Raw genomic sequence first — 6274 nt, forward strand, 5'->3', positions numbered from 1 at the left:
AAGTCCAATCACAGGGACCGAAGTCCAATCACAGAGGCCGAAGCCCAAAGTTAGTTCCACAGTTAGTTCATCCTCTAACAGCCCAAGAGGTACTCAAAGATTCCACCATTCCATATCCAACCTCAGACTCAACCCAAGCACAAAACACTCACAGTGTTCATCCCAGAACATGAACACACATATACTCAGGAATTATAACTAAGGATTCAACCAACCAATACTTCAAGATAATGAATCAGGAGACATGAATAAGTTCTCAAGAACCAAGGAAAAATACTCAACATAATATCCCAACAAGTTCCAGAAACAAGGGTGAAACAACAAGACAACAGAACAACAAAATAGCTACTGGAAACAGAAGTCCAGAAGAACCAACGGATCACCCTGGCGGAATCACTAGCCCCGCCACACCCTTCCGCCTCAACCGGCGGCACTCCCCGGCGGATCACCCTGGTCCGCCGCCCTCTTCCGCCAGAAGGGGCGGGGCTGCCCAGCGGATCGCCATCCTCCGTCACTCCATCCCTCTGTTGTTCATGCGGACCACTTAGGCGGGACACATTATACCACCTAACCTTACCGCAAGAGCAACTCCAAACCACTCCCAGACCAGAACAGACAGAATACCCAAAGTTCATTCCCAGAATACGAAAATAGGATCAGATTACTCAGATTACAACTCCCAGAAGCCAAATAAACAAGGAATCCATACCAATAAATATCCATAAACATCTATATGCAAAGGATCAAGAACACAAGTTCATAATCCATCAAAATAACTTCACAGACAACAACAAATAGGCTAAGCAGCAAAGAATTTCTCAGGATTCCAATACACCAAATAATATCATAGATTGAGAGTGTAAAATAGATTTTAGTGGACATGATGGTTACCTCTTGAAGCACGCTTCACCCAAGAACTCTTAAACCTTCTCACTAAGCTTCACCTTCACCTTGATCATCTTTTCCCAAAAGAATAACATAAGAACTTGTATAAAGATTATGAAAATAACATGATGCAAGGTATATTCCTAGAGATTGATGCTTACCCAAGCCTCAACAATCCTAAAAGAGCAATCTTGACTTGAATATTGAAGATGAAATGAAGACCAATCTTTGAAGGAGAAGAAGATGAAAATGGCGTGAAGAATGAGTAGGGAAGAGAGAGAGTGAAATCTCTAGAAAAATGCTAAGTCTTGAATATATATGCCATAATACATACATACATATATGTATATATTAGGGTGGAAGATTTAATAAGGAATGGGCTCAAATCTTTATATATAACAATTCTATGTACAAGAGTAATTATTGGGCCAAATGGTTCATCTCTTAAATAAATGAATACATAGAATAAGGAGAAAGCCCATAATTTTAGGAATTAAATGTCTTAGGAACAATATATATATATACTAGCATAAGGAATTGGGCCATTATAAAAATACTCTTACTTATAAGAATTGTAAGGATCCAAATTAGAATAAATCTCTTACAAGAATTAAATCAAGAATTGGGCTTTTGAATAAATAATTAATTCCAGGTTCAAGAAATATATATATATATATATATATATATATATATATATATATATATATATATATATATATCAATTAGAAAGGTTAAGCCCAATTAAATTAAATAAATTGCCCGATGGAATTTGATTACCGGTTTTACGGCTTGAATGAAATTTACGGGGTGTTACACTCTACCCCCCTTAAAAGGAGCTTCGTCCCCGAAGCTCAACGCTCGCGGGAACTTGGAACGGAACGGTTTCCAGAAAAAAAAAAAGTGGATTGATCGGAGGTTAAGGCTAAGATTGCTCCGCTAACCTAACCTAAGAACATACTATGCTCCTAACCCTTAACTTTTAACTTCCCAACCCATGCACAACATGCAAGGTCTAAACTAACTACTTACCTAGGGCAAATAAAGGATTCCTAACAAAGACCTAACTTATGTGCGAAAACTATCAACTAACCTGGGTGACCTCCCTGTGACGAACTGCCCGGACCACGAAAAGGATAGGGATGCAGATACTCCGGTGGAACCTCAATGCCTAGCTTGGCTTCGATGAAACTCAACCGCTGAAACCCGCGGTCCACTCTCAGGTCTAGTGACGTGTACCTAGCTTCCACCATCCGGTGCATCTCCTGCAGCTGTAGCAGAACGGGGTCAACTGGCGTTGCTGATGCCATAGGATCATGCTGCTCCTTCCTCCGATGCTCCTGGTCAATCTCATCTTCCGACTCCTCCTCTTCTTCAGACTCCTCCTCAGACTAGTCGCCCTCCTCCTCATCACCTGCCTGCTCAGCCCGCTGAGGCGTGACCAACCCTCTCAACCTCTTGTGGGGAATGTGGAAACGCTCGATAAGCTCCCTGCTATCGGCCGCTGGCATCTTGCTCAACTCGTGGGCCGTGATGTACTTGATAAGTGCCAAAAATAGTCTAATTGCGGGTAATGATTAGATAATATTTTAATGATTCTACACCCAATTATGATCACTTTCATGGATAAAATCTCTAATTAACTTCTATTTGATAAATCCAACTCAAGAAAAATACTTCGAATCATTTCCGAAGGATACATCAATGTTTTAAGCCAAAAGAAGCATAAATCAAAGAAATCATCATGCAGGAGGCTGCCACGCCCACTCACACGTGTGTGAGTAGGCGTGGATTTTATCCAGAGAGCTCCCACGCGCCCTCACACGCGTGTGACAGGCGTGGGAGCAGACCAGTAGGGCAACAGCGGAAATCTAATTTTTGAGCAGCTATTTAAACCCTTTTCTCTCATTTTTGGAGGAGGACTCTCCCAACTTTCAGATCTGAATTTTCTTATCATTCCTTCCCCTCTTGGGGAGGAAAAACATACTCAATTTCTATTAGATTAAAGTTAGATCTTAGGATTGAAGATGGATTGAAGATGTAGACTCAACACTCTTTGGGTAACATATTCTTTTCATTGGATTGTTAGATTAGATTTATTTATCAAAAGTAATCTTTAGTTTATTGCTTTTATTTATGTTTATCATGTTAGAGTAGATTAGTCGGGTGTGTGTGCCCTTGTTGATCTATGGATTGTTGCTTATAGTCTGATATTATGATCTTGGTGTTGTGGGAGTATGTTTGATGCTTTGTATGGAAGATGTTGCTTAATCTTTGCTTCTATTTCCGGCCGGGATAGGTAGTAAACCCGTAGGAAGTGAGTGTGTGCGCGATAGCAGCCACTCATGAGCCTAGATCATCCATATCTCCGCTCTTAATCCGAAAGGATGAGATCCGAGAGGAGTGGTAGGCAAGGCGTTCGATAAAATGCCTCAACCGAATGAGGATTGAGAGTTTGAGTGTGACGCCACTCAATACATAGACCGTGACTCCCTAGATCAATCCCGAAACCCAATTCCAAGCTACCTAAGATAATCAATCTTTAGACTTAACTTTGGCATGCACCCCTTTCCTTTTATCTTTCATATTTTCCATCTTATTTTACTTTCAACCCTTCACCCAACCATGAACCCTTCCTTTAATTCTTGTAACTCTTACCTTTCAACCTCTTAAATGCCACACATATTCGGTTCCCATTCGCCATCCTTGAGAGACACGACACTCGGGGAATCTTCCTCATTTTACCACTTCTATCACCCTTCACCTACCACCTTCACATTCACACTCACACTAAACCACAGCATCAAAATGGCGCCGTTGCCGGGGATGGCAAACGGTTTCGAATAAGTGTTGACATTTTTGAAGTAGAATTTTAAGAGTTCTTGAATTGCTTTCTTTTTGTTTGTTTTATTTTCTTATTTTTGTTTGCTTGAAGAAGTGAGCTTACTTTGTCTTGAATATTTTATTGCTCACTTGCAACTACTTCTAGTTGCAATATATTTGTTGTTGGTTAAGCTTTGTGCAGGAAATTTTCTTTATCAAATCGATTGAAGCTTACCAATGAGTGCTTATCCGTATTCCCATGGTTACCCATACCATGGAAGACCACATATAACAAATATTCCACCCCAAACTTATAAACCTTACCCACATTACTATCTAAATCCCTATGAATACCCACCACCACAATATACATATCCACCTTACCCAAACACTTTCCCTTATTTCAATTATGCACCATATCCTCATGATACCCCCTCTGTGCTTACCCACGAAAGAATTGAGAAGCCTACATATCAAAGTGGAGAGGAATCCATCAGTTCTATAGCTGAGAGTATTAACAGCCGACTTATTCGAGTCATGAAGGAGATTGATCCCAATTGTGAACCGGCATTCAAGGCCACAATTCCTTCAATTGGTAAACCTCCATCTCATTATAACCCTATCTCAAATTATGATCCTGAGAGAAATAGGTGTTCTCATTCTTACACTCATCCTAGCTATTCACCCCCACCTCAACAGCATGATAAATATTTTCACGAAACACCACCCTTTGCTCAAAATTTCACCCAATACATACCATATGAGAGACCATCTTGTGAGTATCTTCCTCCGATCAATGATGAAATCCAAATCTTGAAGGATAAATTAGAAATGTTCATCCAAATGGCCAAGGAGGATACTATCAACTTAAGAAATGAAATTAGGAGTGAAATCAAGAATACTATCAACTTAAGAAATGAAATTAGGAGTGAAATCAAGAAGAATCTCGACTTAAGAAATGAAATTAGGAGTGAAATCAAGAAGAATCTCGCCACTCTTCGCGAGGAAGGACTTCCACTCAAGAAGAATCTCGCCACTCTTCGCGAGGAAGGACTTCCACTGGACGAAATTGAAGCCACTCTTCGCGAGGAAGGACTTCCACTGGACGAAATTGAAACTAAAATGCTATCGATGTCGGAAGAGCTCATGAAAAGGATGCTACCACAAGCTAACAACCCATTTGTAGATAACCACCCGACACTGGAAACCAACCCGCAAAGTAATGACGAGATGGACGGAATGGTTAACGATGAAGAGGTGTGTGCAAAAGAATCCACAGAACTTGACACCCCGGTGCTCCAAGAAGTTTCGACTCGTGAGTTGAACACACAACAATGGGAGGAGATTGAGAGTGAAGACGATGATAACATTGAAATTGTGTGGGAAGATGAAAAACCCACACAAGGTAAAACTCTAACTCCAACTCTTATTAAAAATTCTTATAATATTTTTGAGGATGATTCCCTTGTATTTCATGATAATTTTGATGACTATGATAAAGCTTCTTTTTGTTCATGGGAGAGTGATTCCTTACAATCTTACGATGATTTGGGGAGTGAGGATGATATCGAGTTATTAGGAATCATAGAAGGAGAAAGGGAAAGAAAGGAAAGGATTGTCTCCATTGACAATCCAAAAGAACAAGAATGGAGAAAAAGTGTTTTAGATGGGATAGACTATGGAGAGAATGTTCATTTGGAGATCCTTAAGGAAAAGGTTGCAGGGGTAGGAACCTATAAGGAGGAAGAAGAAAAGGGGTATGTTATTTTTGAACATCTTGAAATAATATCCCGAGCATATTTATCGTTGAATTTTATTTTCCTCTCTTTAGTTTCCAAATTCAAGGATATTTCCCATCTTTGGGCATACCTCGAATCAAAAGTACACGGGACACTTGGCAAAGTCCCCAAGTCTGTATGCTTCGAAGGATAGCATAGTCCAAGTCTAGCCAAAGACTATAAACAAAGGCGCACTTGGGAGGCAGTCCCAACGTTATCCGTAGGACTTATATTTTACTTTGCCGTCTCTTGTTTATTTTCCTTTTAATAAATGTTATCTTTCGTATAGTTTTCTTTTGCTAACCAAGCAGATTGTCAATACCATGATAACCTTCAACGAATGTTTTTACTCACTAAAAATGATAATTGGACTCAAAAAGGGGATGAGCAAAAAGTTGAAGAAGGCGGACGAAACACGGTCCACGCCACCCACACGCGTGTGAGTAGGCGTGGAATTTCTCCAAAAAGCCGCCACGCCCGCTCACACGCGTGTGAGCCGGCGTGGGAATCTTCCAGAGGCAAGCCACGCGCCCTCACACGCGTGTGAGTGGCGTGGACGGGCACCAGAAAATCTGCGTAAATAAAGTCGCAAATGTGTTCTAACCCTTGCCCATTTCTCATTTAACCTCATCCAAGAGCTAAGAACTTCTTCCAAGGTAAGACTAAGCTTTTCCAAAGTGATTTTGGGTGCAAATCTCTTGAATCTTCTTCCTAAGTTCTTCCAAAGGTAACATTCCTTCCCTCTACTTTCATTTACAGATTTTGGGATCTATTTTCTTTGGAAGGCATAT

Source organism: Ipomoea triloba, chromosome 9 (genome assembly GCF_003576645.1).
Source record: "Ipomoea triloba cultivar NCNSP0323 chromosome 9, ASM357664v1".
Lineage (NCBI taxonomy): Eukaryota > Viridiplantae > Streptophyta > Magnoliopsida > Solanales > Convolvulaceae > Ipomoea > Ipomoea triloba.